An 18,471-nucleotide genomic window follows, 5' to 3' on the forward strand; every position below is an offset into this window, starting at 1 on the left:
AACTGATAAAGCTGTCTGGTTCAAAACTGAAACGGTTTCGCCTTGTGATTTTTGACAAATTAAGCATTAAAAGTTGTAGAAGAACACGTTTATGCTGTAAAATTGAGTGACGTGTATTCGGCCCGGGGAAGGGGGGGGGGGGCACTCCCTTAGAAGAGCTTAATGGGGACGTGTGGCCAGCCAGGGTGTTTTTCGGGATTTTTGTCTTGAACAGGGTATCGAATTTATCAATTTTTGTCTTAAACTGGGTTAAATGTCTTAAACAGGTTATCAAAAATCGGAATTCTGTCTTAAAATGGGTAGGAAAATCAACGATATTTGTCTTAAACAGGGTCAGGGTATGAGGGGCCGCGCCGCACCTCCCCACCCAGAGATATATCGAGAACCCCCCCCCCCCCCCCCGGGTTTTCGGCAAATAACTTAAAAACAATTCGCCAAACAGACTTGAGACTTGGAGCAGTTATTTTTGTATTAATCTTTTGTAACATTTCATCTTCTTGATTGCTTTCTTAGAAAGGTTTCGGATTAAATTTTTTACTAGGTGACAGCGAAAAGACTCCCAGTGTGTTCATTTGGCCATTGTTAGTCAACACCCGCCATTAGAAAGCACTGTTTGGGAATTCCAACCCCAGTCCTCCCAATATAGGTATCAATCAAATGAGAACTGTGAAGAAGTCGTCGATACATTGCTTACAAAATGGGAGTTCTGTTGCGATTGCGATAAGTTGCTTTCTGATCTTCAAGAAGCGTTAGGAAGCAATGACTGAATTCGTGTTTGATTTTTATCTAAAAAGAATGCGCTATCATTGGCAGGCTACACCAGGTCATTTTCAACTATGTAAACAGCTACGAATGCCTCATTTTGCGATAAGTAAAACCAAGGATTTGTTTCCAAAACTTTTCAACCTTTCACGAAATCTGGAACGTATCATGAAACATTGTCGTATTTAGTAGCATTTTATAGATTCAAAAGAACCAGGTGAAAAACAATCGCCAACCGGTGTTTTCGACTCCTTTACACGTTTTACGTGGTTGTTAAAAGCATAATGAAAGTACCAGAGGATAACCATTTTGCGAGGAAAGAATAAATTGACCTCCAGCTTGTACGTTTTGTTTTCCCATTGACGTTACTATATAGAGAACAGTTTCTTCAAAATGTCGTCTTATGCTCGTGCTCGTAAAAAATGAGTCAACTTTTTTACCTGGGTTAAGCCATTTACGAACGAAAATATGGAAATCTCGTGTTAAGGAGAATTCCCTAGAGAACATCATATGGTCCGTGATGCAAAAATGTGCAAGCTAAAGAGGTCAATTCGTGTTTGATTCTCATCGTAAAGGAATGCTTGACTGTTCAGCTAGACAGGGGCACCCAACGAATCTGTTCCTCACATTATCTGTTCCCCAGAGGAATCTTGCTGGCTGGCAAAAATACAGGTGTTTCGATTAGCTGGCTGGGAAATTTTGTTATTGATAGAGGTTTTGCCTGGGAATTACTGACTTTTTCTAGCATTTCAACCCGAGCTGGCTGTAGAAACTCTGAAGACCGAGGACGACTAAAAAAAAAAAAAGGACCCCTTCCCTCTCCCGAAGAGTAGTCACAAACCTACGACAGCTGGTCAGAGTGATTGCGCATGTGGAAAAAACCTGTTTTGTCCCGGTTTTCTCGCTTTTATTCGGTCGTTTCAGATCGAGGGATTTGAAAGCCCGCGGAATTCCTGGCTGGGAAATAAATTTGATCAGCTGGCTGGGAAACCAACCAATTTTATCTAGCTGGCTGGGAAATTTCTCGTGTGTCTTGCTGGGAAAAAGGAACAGATAATGTTTTCCCAGCAACACTGAAAAACACCTGAAAATGCCTTAATAACATTTATTTTCATTAACTGGGGTATAATAATACATTTTACAACAAATTGGTCGTTGGGTGCCCCTGACTACAACGAGGTGATAGCAAAAACATCTGGATATTTCTCAACTATGTAAACACAGCTATCGCAGAGATATTTTAACCCCATATTAGTACCTTTAGCCTTTAAATGTGTTACAAGTATACCTTCTACATATTAAAGATAACCAACAGAATGATGAAATAATAATAACAGACTAAAAGAGCAGTAGTTTGCTTTAGGTGAACACAGTGTCACTGTCCACGGCAATCTCACGGAGTGCTCCTTTGCTAATACGAGTGGCCCTGTGAAATTGGCAGATCAACGAACAACTGTCTCTTCGCATTCATTTTTAACACACATAGCACAGTGACACCTTAAGTCTTCCACTGAACAATGGCTCGGTAACACATGCTGACTGCAACGAGTATCAAAGTCGAAGAATATTTCAACGTATTACGTTGCGGCATTACTTCGGAAAGTGACACGTCGGAGAATCGATATTGATCTTTGCTTATATCGATTTGAATTCAACTGAGTGAGTGACAAATTGGCATGTCTTGATAAAATCAATATTGGTCATTGACTTATCAATTAGCTTACATCTGAGTGAGTGACAAATTTGCATATTCTTACCCCTAACGATAGTCGCAGATACGCTTCGCGTATCCACGACTAAAAATAGGTCCATCGGGTACATGTGCTTGCGGGTAACGAATGTTACACCATTAACATTGTCTCTGTGATTGTCTGTGTTTTTGTAATGAGCATTGACAATGAGTGCTTGGAACGTACGAAGAGCATTGCAATTAAGTTTTTCAGATTAACGCTGCATCTGGCTACTGTAACAGTTACAAAAACTGAGTGAATTTCGAAGGAAGAATGGATGCATTTATAGGGAAAATAAAGAAAAAACGACATAACGAGCGAGAGGTAGTAAGGTGTGCAAAATTTTTCACCCAAGAAGAGAACTGGTAATTCTAAAGGTTTAATACGTTTGTCAAATTCTGTATCGCGGGTAATGTACAAAGAGAGAAAACAAATTATGAGCACTTCACTTGATAGCATCAGGTAGCTTCACTTGCGTGAGCGATGTTAATGATACCTTACCTCCCGATTTTCTCGCGAAAATTTTTTGGCTTGGATGAAAATCACAATATTTTCCCCGGAAAATTATTTAAAGGTACAAAATTCGAAAATATCAGACATCTTACTGGAATATCAACATGAAAGCTCATTGGAGAGGTTTTATGGGCATTTTGACTCCAAAGGCTGTTTTTCCGCTCAAATCCTACCAGAATCCCCAACATGTTTGCCGATCAAATTATCATGCGATTGTCGAAATCTTGCCGTAAATTCTCTAAAATTTCTCTTTTCATAAGGAGAATTAACAAAGGAAAAGGCAACAATTAGGCCGCGAACAGAATAACTGTAAAATGGACATCAATTCTCAGTTTATTGATTCATGCGCGCGATCTTACACTCACTCACTCAGACAACCCCCATGACATTTTACATTACGGGCTAGCCCGTAAGCACAAAAGCGGGAAAATAAATCAAGTGTTCAAAAAAGGATTAATGTCCTGGTTACTGGGATTTTGCAATCCCAGGATCTTTCATCTCCTACCCTACTGTAAATTATTCGTAATCGATTATGTAAATAACAACATAATAAATCGTGCAAAAAAAAACATAGAAGTGGCCGGTAATCAGGCCCAGAACTCTCACATGACCCGCTTAGGAACGGCACTGCCTGGGGATTCCATCGCCGTTCCTCCCAATACAGGAATCAAAAAACGGGGAAAGAAGATTGGAAAAAAGCCTTAAACAACCAAAAACAACAATGAAATCAAGCAAAGAAGAGAAAGTTTATAAAAATGTAGGATTAGAAGTCTTCTGCGGGGACAATACTCAAATGTCTCTCTCATATCCAACGCGCTCTTGTGGAATAAAAATTGTTAAGTAGACACTTAGCCTAACATTTAATTTAATGGTATGTGATAGGTCAAGTCAATGACAATTGACAACAAAAAATTAATCCATTCCTCCTAGTACAGGAATCAAAAACGTGAAAAGAATATTAGTAAAAAGCCTTAAACAACAAATAAAAAGACATACACTGTATTTTGTTTTATACACAAACCAAAGAAAACGATCGATCTCCAGTCAGTATTCCAAATAAATTACACTTTTTTATCTTAACATTCCTAGGCTTTAGTAAGAGTAAATTGTCATAGTATTGCTGTGCTGATTGTTGAGGCCCCATTAGGGGAGGGAGGAATCTAAGTATCCCTTCTCCCTAAATACCTGTATCCCGTTAATTCCTGTGGTTTGCATCATGTATCACTATAATACCAGCTCGGTTTTTTAAATATCCTGCATCCCGTTAATTTCCTCCCCAAATGTCCCATATCCCTATAAGTTTTTTTACCTAAATATCCCGTATTCCTGATAACCCCTAACGAGGCGGCCTCGTTGTTTCCACTGGCAAATTTAGTAGCATTAATATAAAGAAATAACCTCTTTTTGTTTTTATCTTTCTGGTAATCTCTCCACATTTTCCGAAGTTTACCCGTGGTTGAAATTCCCTGTAACTGGACAATTTGTGTTAACTGTTTGTGCATCCCACGGATGTAACAAGTCGCCCTTATAGGCGTCTTGTTATTTTGATGTTTGGTTTAAATTTTTGCTCGCAGGAGGCAACAGACAGCTTGCACAAGAGATTTGCCACTATACTTTCGATAATTCCCTCTTTCCGTTTCGAACTATATAAGATATCCAAGCGCGCAAATTTCAGTGGAAAGAGGACTGTCGCATTTTATACCTTTCTCTCGTTCGTTTGTTCACATCCAAATCCCAGAGTTCAACACGACGTGTCTCTGAAATTAACCAGAGGCCCTGAAATTATAAACAGAGATGAGTGTTAAAAATATCTGAGAAACTTGTCGTGAATGCAAGAAAAGTCCGAGCTTACTCGATCTGCATCGTACTAACTGGCGCCATATTTTTTTTGCTTCGTTTTGGTTTTCGTTGGGGGGGGGGGAGGGGTAGCGGGGGAGGGGACTGTTTTCATTTTTAAATGTCATAGGTCGCTTTCAAAAATACCATAATAGTCTTAGTTTGCCCTCCCAAATTTGCATAAGCATTGTTTTCAGTTTCTCTTGGGACTTAGGATGGTCCTAAGAGAAAATAAAAACTATGCTTAAGCAAAATTTTGGAGGGCAAACTAAGAGTATTTGCATTTTCACAGGGAGTACAAGTGTAAGTGGAGTTTGCCATTTGAATGGAAAAACCGGGGCCATAGCAAGTTACCTTAGCTATAGGAAATCCATTTAAAAACACCCTCTATGTTGACATTGTCAACAGAGCATACGCCATCAGGCGTGCGAGTTGGCGACGAGATCGTTCAGAGGTCATGCTAAATATTATTTTACGCGATGAAGACTGGATCTGAGTTTGTACCGTCATCGGATTTAACTTTTGCGACATCCTTAGGGTAAACTTAATGCAAAGCAAGTAATGAACTCCCAGAGGATTGTTTAGCAAAATTCTTTACATCCTTTCTGAGTGGGAGGTGGCTTAAGAGATGTATTACAGGGAACTGTGGCCGATACTGTTCAACACATTTACAAATCATTTGTTTTCAAGTTTACCTCCCTGCAAATTACATGCAAACGCCGATGATAGTTACGTATGACTATGACAAAAATCTTTATGAGCTTCACAAACGGATTCACGTCTTAATAGCTAACAAGTGGTTTGAAACTAATGATATTAACTGCAATCCCAACAGGCAGCTGGCAATGATTATTGATAATACTGATCATGATTATAAATTTTCGTTCCCGCAAAAGGGTCCCTAGATCTATGTGGGTGAACTGTATGGTACAAGTTTATTATTTTTACCCAACGTTTGAGGATTTGAAGGCTTCTTCTTTCTTTTGGGAGTTTGAATATGTGCTTCAATATTCAAAGTGCTGAAAATAAAAAAAGTAGTAAATAGAATTTAATGAAGAAGTAATCCCAACCTCCTGTCAGCCCTTTCAGCCGTCGAAAATGAAACGTATACGAAACTAAGAATCTCTTAGATTTTAAGGAAGGCTTAAGATTTTTCTCCAAAGTTAAAAAACCCTTCTTGAGCAAATTCATAGCTAATTTCCCAAATGAAAAAAAATTAAGGTGGCTCTGAATCCGTTCCACAGGAGTTTTTCAAAGGAGTTTTATCGTAGCCTGCTAATCACTTACTCATCACTTTCCAGCAATAAAAAATGCGGGTCACCGAGTTATTTTGTCAGTGTGATATAAGCATTTGAAGACTAAATATAGGGTGTCTTTAGATAGCTTTGTAAAACAGTTGTTAAAATATAGAGAAGTAAAGCAAAGGAATCTACTGCTTTAGCCAGACGTCTGGTTTATAATGTGTTATTGAATTTAATATCTCCTCAGTCCATGGATTGATAGTTGTGGATATATGTTTATTGAGGGATCTCCCAGCCTATAGAGGCACTCCTAGCATTCAGAATCTTAATGGTTAGAATTCTTTATAAAGCATATAGGCGAACAAACTCGCGACATCGAAGATATGTTGCTGACAATCAGGCGTCTAGTGTCAAGCTGTTCAATAGACTTCAGTGGCTTCCTTTTTATGAGGAATCGAAAATAGCTAAATGCTGTGCTGCGTACAAACGTATCATGGGTGAAGTACCCTTATACACTGAAGGCTCTTTAATACTCAATAGTCAGCAACACAATCGTGCTACAAGATATAGTAACATTAATTTTATTTGTCCAAGATTTAATCGTATGACTGAAGGCGGTAGATCATTCGCAGTTACTACTTGTTAACTTTGGAACAGCTTAAGTCTAGAACTCAGGAATTCTGTATCATTGGAATCTTTAGGAACAATTTTAGAAAAAATCTTTTTGATGTACAAAGGAAGCTACACCATTTTATAGTTTAACATTTGATTCATTATTTGCTCTCAAGCCATGTTTTATTTTTATTAACAATTCGTTTTCTTGTCAGATGGATATTGTTAGCTTTATCGATTCCGTGCCACCCTCTTTAAATAAAGTGTATTATTATTCTCTAACTGGGAGAGTGTTCTGAGAAAGGTGTTTCTGAGTAACAAGCAAGAGATAAGATACGAAATCAGCAGGTGTTACTGGTCCTGTACTTTATCGAGTTGTATAATTATTTGAGACAATTTGCAGTTAATATTTTTCTCTTTTCTTATCATCAAAATATCCCCGTTACGCAGGAAAATATCTCTTGCTAACTATTCAGCTCACCATAACCGGAAGAAGTAAATAATCATGATTGGTGAAGAGCGGTCTCCACTCTTTTTTTCACACGAAATAAAAAACCTGCTCCAGGTCTAGTGACTTCAGTTCAATTTCGCTTACGTAAGATGTTATATAGCAACCAAAGAACGGGATATTACTATGGTGAAAACAGTTTTTGAAGCATGCTGAGCCTTAGATCATGGGCAGTGTTAGAACCGACAATTCTGCTTTCTTGTGGCTTCGATGACTTAATTTAACTAAGAATTACTGGTCATAGGTCACGGGTCAGCCGTTTTCTCTTTGCCACAATTTGAAAACTCCAATGTCGCCACAGACAGTCCAATCTTATTGAGTAATATTGAGTAATAATCAGTTTAAAATGAAGTGTTAACGTATAGTCCAGTGATCGAGAAGGACATGAATGGATGATGAAATTGCAGTTCCAGTTGACATGACCAACAACCTAACATGAACGAACCAGTTCGCTTTGTAAGGGTGCTTCACTTCACTTACCATTCTGCACTCACAAAAAAAACCTTTCAACTCGTGTATTAAATGTGTTCTTCTTACCACGGGTCTGTGTGAAGTGTACATCTCAAAATGAATATACCATTGAAGTGAGTGCATGGTATTTCACGTTGGCAATGTTTTTGGAGGAGCATATGTCGAATCATACGTCTCTTCACGTATACTTCGATCTTGGACCCGATGCATGTGCACGGTTTTCAGTGCCCAACGCTCACCTTTCTCTGGCCCATACTGTCAAGTACCCGAACTTTTTTGGCGGTTTGCTTCTAACGACGCTTCGTGTGGAGACAGTTGCTGTAGAAGAGCCGGCCAGTTTCCCTTGAACATCCTGGAATGTTTTTTCGACTGCCTCTTTTCACCTTAGTTCGATCCTAGTCATATCACCAAGAGATTTAGTCAGTAATATATTTGGAGATGAAATAAATCCGGTGAGCCGAGAAGCATCGACATGTAAAGGCTTTCCAATTTTGCTGCTTGCAGTTTTTCTTCGGTGTGAGAATACTTCGCGCTTCAAAAAAAACTTGGAAACTCTTTTTTCGTTCTCCCTAATGAGAATGCCGCTGTGCGTTATGGAAAAGGAGAACTCGTTGTTCGTGAAAGTTTATCCGAAGTGCTCTCATTTGATCGACGTCACAGTCCACAGTTGCAAACAAATTCATGATCTGATTCAATAGGTACTTGCTTTGTGAAATAAATGGTCCTGAACACTTATCATCCGCCGACTTGTACCTTACCTCACACTTCTGTTACATTATGAACATTCCAGTTCCAGCGAAACTGACCAGCAGAGGAAGACCGGTTATGAAAGCCGGCAAATTTTGACTCAATATGTTACGTAATCTTGAATTCAAAGATGGCAGCGAGCTCTTTGCTTTCATGTGAACCGTGCGACTCGTTCCTGTTTTACTGAGCGGAGAAAATTTTTTGCCGAATATCATGTTGAAAAAATATTTCATAGTAATTCCAAGTAATAAATGCTCCGTCTTTGGTTGTGGGTCTTGAAGAAGAAGCGCAGGGATCCGGAATTTGGAAGCTATCGTCAGCGATGGATGATGAACATGCAAAGTGTAGAGTAGAGCAAGCCGACAAGAGGAATTGCCCTGGATTTCAGAAAGCAGATTATGAATGATAGAGTATATACGTGGGAGAAGCATATTGCTCCCGAATAAATTTAGATGTGTTAATAAAGTTTTAATATCCTCCCTGAATAGGCCAGGCTCATGTTGTTGTCACACGTGAAAGTGGACTGTTGGAGTCCACTTTTTTTTTTTGGATGGCTATTTATATTTTTCTTCCACTGTCCTTTCCGAGAAAATGACCAAAAAGACATCATGGTCTGGGGCCTTACGAACACTCGACATCCCAAAAAAAGGAAAGTCATGAACACAGCAAGCCGAACGATCTGTGAGAGATGCTCAGGAGCCTCGGGCCTCTAACAGCTGCTATAGTTCATTTTCGGTTTTCGGAGTGAGTTAAGAGCCTCAAAGATTGGAGCTTCAATTTGTTAGCTGAAAAATACGCCTACGATCTGCTTTTTGCAAAGAATGCAAGATAAGGAAAACAAAGTAAGTTGGCAAAGCCTGCACATATTTATAACCAAAACAGATCCCCAGCGAATAAAGTTGAAATTACAGGGACAGAGACTAAAATGTGTTCAGCGTGAAGGAAAGTTACTCAAATGACCTTCGTGCCAAATTACTGAAGACAAATTGACGGAGACCGTGAACGAAACAATGACATCTCCGTGAAATTTAGGCGAAAAACGAGGCGATAATTACGGATGATGCCATCTAATGTGAATCAAAAGGATGTTTTGCCAATACGGCTTCAGGATTGAGCCATACAGTGCTGCTCCTTAATTTAAGCAGGTTTAAGGGACGGACCATTATTTTTTTGGAGGGGGTGGGGTGGGGGGGAATGGAAAATCTTGAAAAAAAGTGTTTGCAACAATAAAAAGCCCAAATAAATTGTTTGCAAGAGACAAAAAGGGAAAATAACTAGTTTGCAAACCAATAGAGAGAATTGAGCTTATTTCAGTCATGATACATATTACTGAACTGAATTTGATTTCTGTAATTAAACTTTTTTTCTTGTTTATTTAACAATGTAAAGTCACAACACAACAAAACTGAATTGAAAGTCACTGGCTGGATTAATTCATGACTAAGAAACTATTAGATCTTGTGTTTCAGTCGTCATTCATTAAATACGAAATAAACCGTTATAAAAATACACAATGCAAGTTTCCAATGGCTAATAATTCCAAATATAAACTACAATAGATCTATGGCCACAGTTTCAAGAAAGATGAGAAGTTTGACATTGTTGACTTCAGTGACAGTGAGTAGAACCTACAGTTACATGTCAAAACATGTAATAAAAAAATTAATGTAATAAAAAAAAAAGAATAGAAATTGATTGCAGGGTGATTAGGCCATAAAAAAAATTGTCTGTGTTGAAAAAAAGATCATCCCCCCCCCCCCCCCCCCCTCTCCAAAAAAATAATTGTCCGCCCTCATGAAATTAATTACACTTGTCAGCGGTTTTTCGATGTATTGACATGCGGGTCGAGTGTCATTTGAACATCGAGAAAGCCATATTTCATGCAAAGTTAGTCTTCGTTTACACGGGTCCGGACGAATTTTGTACCTGGACCGCCTGTTTACATGGAACAGTGCAAATTCTGTTACAGATCGCAGTGGTGTTTACTTGGGTCCGTGAAAATTTTGAGACCAGTCGCGGCATTTGAATGGGTTTTTGACTTTCTGCTGTTATTGGCGGCAGACAAAAACTTTATGTAGACAGATAAAGCAAATGCAAATCCAAGTCTGGATTCTTGAATCCAACTAGACCCTCTGTGAGGGTACACTGGGTTGCCTGTGGTACGTACACCGTTCCAGACAATTTTTTTCAAGTTGGGGGGTCATTAAGAAGTCATACCAGAAGAGGCCCTTTGGCTCACAGGTCCTCACACGTTCGTACGACGAAACAGACCTGTCCTTGTGTAATATGTAACTCTAACAGTGCACGATATTGTTTTGGTATTGTCTATCATTGCCATGGTAGAAGTCTTGGGTAAATAGTCTGAGAAGATATGTGGTTACTAGCAAAGTACTGAACCCAGAAAGATTGAAGAAAATAAATGGGAAGTGAGAGACATTGGCTTCTGGGCTGACATGTTGATAAACTTCTTTTCACCACAAGTTTAAGCGCTTCCAACAGGCCTGTGAACCCTTCCTGCTTACAAAGCAATACTAAAAAACTTCTCCCATCTCACATTTCAACCTTAAGCTCGGAAATTCAATACACAACATATTATAATTCACAAAGGCAGAAAATACCACAGAATCCTTTTCCAGCGAAACATTTAGTGAAACAAACAACATATTTGCTCTTAGAGGCGAAAACCTCTTCCTATTTCATTGCGTGCGTGAAGGTAAGAAACTCAATCGTGTCAAATTACCATGTACTTCAGGTAAATACAGCTCACTTTGATTTCGGCTCGACGGGCGATAGATTGTTGTCGAAGTCCATTACTCGTCGCTTTTAAGATTCCACCGCCTGTATACCCTAATTGACTTGCCATTATTGAGCTTCTTAAGCGTATATTTTGTTTAAAGATCCACTAAAACGCCATTCGCGTTACATGACTTTCGACGCCATTGCCGGTTAAGTTAATCGTTCTACTGTGTCCACCAGAGAAATCTACGCATTTCCCACTACCCTCTCGATCCTAAGAAAATACGCGCAGAAGGCTCTATGCACAAAGCCACCACTTAGCAGGGGAGTGACAGGCAAGACTTTTACCGACACGGAAAAAAATAATGAAACGACGAAATCAACGCAGACCTCGACTGGTTTGCCATAGGCAACCCAGTAAAAAGGGATTTTGCGTTTCTCTATTAAAATTTTTAGGATTCACGATCCGTCCGTTTCTTTATGACAGGGATACAAAAAGTAGTACGTTTGGCAAGCGGTCGTCTTGTGGATTCCGGGTAGGTACGTCATGTATGGGGAATTATTATGTACCCAATACATATTATATCATTACATACATATTATGTCCTGGAGGTACACAACGTAATCATACACAGCTAACATACCTAGACACAGCTATACACAGCTATACACAGCTATAAAGGGTTATACACAGCTATATACAGCTATACACAGCTATACACAGCTGTACACCGCTATAAAGAGTTATACACAGCTATAAAGGGCTATACACATATATACATAGCTATACACAGCTATAAAGGGCTATACACAGCTATACAGAGCTATACAGACATACAGGGCTATACACATTTATACATACCTATACAGGGCTATACAAACATATACACAGGTATACATACCTATACACAGCTACAAAGGTATATACACAGTTATACATACCTATACAGAGCTATACAGAGCTATACAGAGCTATAGCTATACAGAGCTATACAGGTCTATACACAGCTCTACAGTGCTATACAGAGCTATACATATCTACAAAGGGCTATACAGACCTATACACAGGTATACATAGCTATACACAGCTATAAATGTCTATACACAGCTATACAGCGTTATACACAGCTATACAGCGCTATACTGGGCTATACAGAGCTATAAAAACCTGTACACAGGTATACATAGCTATATACAGCTATACAGGTCTATACACAGCTATACAGCGCTATACTGGGCTATACAGAGCTATAAAAACCTGTACACAGGTATACAAGGCTATTCACAGCTGTACAGGTCTATACACAGCTCTACAGCGCTATACACAGCTATACAGGGCTATACAGGGCTATACAGAGCTATACAGACCTATACAAAGGTATACATAGCTATACACAGGTATACAGGTCTATACACAGCTATACAGCGTTATACATACCTATAAAGGGCTATACAGACCTATACACAGGTATACATACCTATACACAGATAAACGGGTCTATACACAGCTATACAGCGCTATACAGTGTTATACATACCTATAAAGGGCTATACAGACCTATACACAGGTATACATACCTATACACAGATATACAGGTCTATACACAGCTATACAGCGCTATACTGGGCTATGCAGAGCTATACAAACCTATACACAGGTATACAGAGCTATACACAGCTATACAGCGCTATACTGGGCTAAACAGAGCTATACACAGCTATACATAGCTATACACAGCTATACACAGCTATACATACCTATACAGGGCTATACAGAGCTATACAGACCTATACACAGGTATACATACCTATACACAGTTATACAGGACTATACATAGCTATACAACGCTATACTGTGCTATACACAACGATACACAAGTGTACATAACTAAACACAGTTATACAGAGCGATACACAGCTATACAGGGCAATACACAGCTACACAGGGTTATACACAGCTATACAGAGCTATACAGACCTATTCACAGCTATACAGGGCTATACACAGATATGCAGAGCTATACACAGTTATACAGGGCTATAAACAGCTATAGAGAGCTATACACAGGTATACATACCTATACACAGATATACAGGTCTATACACAGCTATAGAGCGCTATACTGGGCTATGCAGAGCTACACAGACCTATACACAGGTATACATAATCGCTATTCACAGCTATACAGGTCTATACGCAGCTCTACAGTGCTTTACAGAGCTATACAGATCTATACAAAGGTATACATAGCTATACACAGCTACACAGATGTATACTCAGCTATACAGCGCTATACACAGCGATACATACCTATACAGGGCTATGCAGAGCTATACAGACCTATACAAAGGTATACATAGCTATACACAGGTATACAGGTCTATACACAGCTATACACAGCTATACAGCGCTATACAGTGCTATACATACCTATAAAGGAATAAACAGACCTATACACAGGTATACATACCTATACACAGATATACAGGACTATACATAGCTATACAATGCTATACTGTGCTATACACAACTATACACAGCTATACAGCGCTATACTGGGCTAAACAGAGCTATACACAGCTATACATAGCTATACACAGCTATACACAGCTATACATAGCTATACACAGCTATACACAGCTATACATACCTATACAGGGCTATACAGAGCTATACAGACCTATACACAGGTATACATACCTATACACAGATATACAGGACTATACATAGCTATACAATGCTATACTGTGCTATACACAACTATACACAAGTGTACATAACTAAACACAGTTATACAGAGCGATACACAGCTATACAGGGCAATACACAGCTACACAGGGTTATACACAGCTATACAGAGCTATACAGACCTATTCACAGCTATACAGGGCTATACACAGATATGCAGAGCTATACACAGTTATACAGGGCTATAAACAGCTATAGAGAGCTATACACAGTAAAACAGGGCTGTACACAGCTGTAAAGGGCTATACTCAGCTATGTACAGGGCTATAAACAGCTATGCACAGATATACAGGGCTAGACACAGCTCTACAGGGCTATACTGGGCTATACACAGCTTTACACAGATATACAGAGCTATACAGAGCGAAACACAGCTGTACGCCGCTAAGCAGCGCAATTTAAGGGTTCTCAAAAAAGAAACGATCGTTTTCAATTTACAAAACATGTTTCGACATACTCATGTCATCTTCAGTTGCAAATGAGCTTTTCAACGGTTGTACATTTGAATTTATGTTAAGGTATGTTGCAAAATTACATGTCAGAACTTGCGTACAATTTAAATATGAAGTGTGAAATGCGCAGAAAACAAAAATAGCACACATAGCAATAAAATAAAAGACAAAAGAACAACGTAATTAAAAAGAAAGAGACAAATCTAAATGCCTCAACTGCTGATTAAGGATGGGATTTTCCCACTTAATGTGCAATGCCTCTTTGATCTTAATTTGGAATTTTGAGGCGGCAGAATCTAAGATCGTGAAACATTCTGTGTTACAAGAGTCATGACAGGCCCTAGATGACTGCAGGTGTCTGTAAACATGCGAAGACTTGTCCGACAAGAGATGCTCACGAGCACGCGTACGTAGGTGGCGAGTGGTCTCGCCAATTTAAGCGTTGTATCACATACGTAGGGTGAATTTCATGTGCGCAATGAACCTCTTATCAATTTCTCAAGACTAGCATAACTTTCACAGCTGAATGAAAGTCAACTTATGAAGTCTAGGAGGTTTGTATGGTACACTAAACCATCTTATTATCATAGAGAAACTCCCTTTAGTCATCAGCGCCAACAATAAGAACAAGGTCATGTTAGGTGAATATGTATAATATTAAATTAGGTTTTTATATACCTAAAAAGTTCTTCTCCTGAAGACAGATATTGAGTATTTCGTAACTTCAATTCATCATATGGCCCGTACGGCCCCGCGCGCGCTTTCATTGCAAAACTATTGGGATAATCCCCGTATGAGGGCCGTACGCATTAGCGCGAGAAGGGCCGGAAAAGCCCTACGGCCCTACTAGGAACACATACTGCTCCGTGCGATGCAAATTTTAGAGGATTTCTTTGCTTTTAAACATTCAAGTAATTTACCGCCAGAAAATCAACTGCAAAGAACATATTTATAGATAGATTTTCTGTGCACATTTTTGTTTTTATTTTGTCCTAACTTCATCTTCTGAGTGCTCATAAATAGTGTATAGAGCCCATATGATAAAATGCTTATTGACTGAGTTTAGGTCGGGCCGGACAGGAAAATATTTTGCCCTCGGTCATGGCGCACGGACCTCGCGCGCCATGACCTCGGGCCAGATATTTTCTCGTCCGGCCCTCCCACTCCCACTAAGTACAAAGTTCAAATTGGTTTTTTCAGTCTTCGCTTTTTCGCAAACATGACTCTCAAAGATTGCGTCTTAAAGGAAAATATAAAATTGCTGAATTACTCGCTTTTATTCTCCTTGATGTACAATAACAAATTACACTATCCCTGCTTATTGTGTTAACATCACATAAAGAGTCTGATGTCCAGCTTTACAAGGTTATACAACTCGTCGAAATAGCAGTACACACAAATTGCCGTTATCACTTGTTTATTTCTTTTAAAGCACTTTACAACAAGTAAAAGAGAAGAGAGAATGCAGTCAATGAGGTAACGCAGAACTATCATTGATATACGATTATTTCCGAAAACTATTGTGGTCGATTACAGTGCAACGCGCCTTACCGTTGCCACCCAATAAACTTTCACATTTGACAACTACATGTAAATACGTCAACTCAACAACCCATGCAACGGTGTTCCAACTTACAACTGTGTGAACTTTGCAAGGAGGCGTGACTGTCAAACAAATTCACACATCCTGATTGGCGGACAATTTGTAAAAAAACTTGTTAGGTGGCAACGGAAAGGTGCGTCGCACTGTGAACATTCAACAAGTTGTACTTATTCTGAAGCAATCCAACATGAACGGGGTTCGCATACGATTAGTTATACCTTTTCCAACATAAACATGAAATACCAAGATACAAAAGAACAAGAATAGTCCTACAAAATCTATGTAATCACTCAATTTTGACACAACGCTGTATTTTCTAGTAATTTATCTGCGGATTAATATGAATTAGAGTCATGAATCAGCGTATCTTTTTGAAAAATATTCTTTTAGCATAAAGAGCGGATTTAAAAGGTAACAGAAGTGAAGAATTCCAATTTTTTTCTGAACAGGATAGCGTAGCCTATGTTATGTGTATTTTACAAATCAATGCCTCTTAGGTGCGCTATTTTAGCCGCAATCTGTGCTGTAGACTTCGCAGCTATTTTTAAAGACATTTCCATAACAGCAGGAGACTTAACCACAAAATCATACAAATCATGCAAATTTTTTGAATTTATGGAAACTCCTTGACTTAGCAACACGTCCCGGCAGACCATCAAACAAAGCGTTTCAATGTTTCTCCAGGGTCCATGATCCACCTCCGCATTTTGACCTATCATGAACTGCGACCCCTTTTTCCTCTTGTATGGAGAGACAGTCGCCCTATTTCGCTTCTTTCGTTTCGGGGTTTTTCCTGGGTCAGCTCGAGCTTGAACAATGTTGCCACAATTAAACCATCTGCAGACTTCGGTGCATCCTATGCCACCCGCAACACATGGACACTTCGACTTGCGGAGACCGTCTTGACACGACTTTTGACTTGCATGTGGTTCTCCGGCTCCTTTGCTCTTTTGTCCAACTCCGCACCTACAGCCTCTCTTCACACTCATTTTTATCATTGCAACTTCATTGGAAGTGCATTTATTTTTGCAGTTGTAACATCTACACAAGCGGGTACAAGAGTGGTTCACTTTGTGGCAAGGGCATTTCCCAGAAATAAAGAAAATTTCTGAAACGGACTTATTTTTCTTGTTTTTGCCGCAAGTGCATCTTGTTTGCTTTGCTTGTTCGTCACAGTCGTTCTCACTTGAAACTTCTGAAACGATGAAACCAAGTCAAAGTTAATACAATGGTTTTCGACAAGGTTTCGACAAGTTGAAAATCATTAGAATATGCTAAAGTAGAGGATAGCGTTAAAGGTGCGCCTTTGATTGGCTACTCAAATTCCAAATATCCTTTGCCATTTCAGGCTCTGAGCAACTCGCAAGTTAAACACTCGCTCGCTCGTGTGCAGGAAGAAATTGATTTTTTTGTGCAGTATTATTGTACTGTTTTAGTGTGTACTGAAAACAACTATTCGCCTCGGTGTCGTGGTTTGTAGAGGATATTTACCAAGCCGCTTTGCTGCGGGTCGTTATAAACCCACTTCTATCCACTTCCACTTCGGTGAATAGTTGTTAATTATACCTGAAATAGCCTCGATTTACAGATTTGTTTTAGCACAAATTAAGAAAACATCGTTTTATCCATAAAATAATTTCCGGCTCAATTCAATGAACGTGAGCATTAACAACTTCGTACTAGTACAACACTTCAACCTAATAACGGTGCGAAGACATCGGGAGGATCTCGAAAAATTCTCAGTTCAAACCTTGATATGTAAGGAGGTATGTAACATTATCAGAATTCACTATTGCTAATTTAACCTGAGGTTATTGAAGAGTTATTGAGTACCTTTTGTGGCATCATAGTGGCCGGGCCCAGAATGATCGTATGCAATGTAGATAGGTTTGGTGGTAAGGAACTCGTGTGGTAGGAATGGCACAGTAGGTGTTGAAGGGAGAGCTGTAATAATCACTATTGGAATTTTCAAAAGTTTAGCTGTTGCTCTCGCGCATAAATCACCAACTTCATTTGCAAAAAATCCGTCTTGGCTAAATTTGAGAACTTCTTCTAACCCATCAACTCCAGTTGTCATCCAGTCTCTGTACTCTTCAATGTTATCAGAGACTTCTTTTACAAACAGCTCCCTAAGTCTGCATGTGTCCAAGGCTTCATTAATTCCTAATCCAAGGGAAGTACAGTGCTCTTCGATATTCTCCCTGTATTCCCTCAAGTGTCTATTGAGCTGTGAGGCAACTGCTCTGAAAAAACAGTTTCCATCTCTTTCGATCTTGTCAACTTCAAGGTTAAAACCAGAAAGATACCTTATCAAATTATCCATGTGTTGAGCAGTCAAGCCTAATTCCAAAGAATTCATCTTCTTCTCTTCTTCTATAAAATTTTCAGTTTCAGTATAGATTTCTAACATGACAACAGTCGTCCACTATTATCATTTCCAAGGGAACTCCTAACCTGTCGAATCTTATTTTTAGTTCTTTGAGTAAATCTTCAATCTCAGAAGCCGTAGTC

At 39.2% G+C, this 18,471-nt stretch overlaps 1 long non-coding RNA gene across 1 annotated transcript in view; it reads right to left on the reverse strand.

Annotated features, from left to right (window-relative positions):
- Positions 1-3,334: 3,334 nt before the first annotated feature.
- LOC138031684 (uncharacterized) overlaps positions 3,335-18,471 on the reverse strand; it is a 60,438-nt gene continuing 45,301 nt past the window's right edge. The window contains exons 4-5 of the long non-coding RNA XR_011128244.1: positions 5,790-5,860; positions 3,335-4,781 (exon numbers count right to left, since the gene is read on the reverse strand). This is a non-coding gene — a long non-coding RNA (uncharacterized lncRNA). The remainder of the gene's footprint in view (positions 4,782-5,789; positions 5,861-18,471) is intronic.

The sequence above is a fragment of the Montipora capricornis genome, chromosome 2, assembly GCF_036669925.1.
Source record: "Montipora capricornis isolate CH-2021 chromosome 2, ASM3666992v2, whole genome shotgun sequence".
NCBI classification, from domain to species: Eukaryota; Metazoa; Cnidaria; class Anthozoa; order Scleractinia; family Acroporidae; genus Montipora; species Montipora capricornis.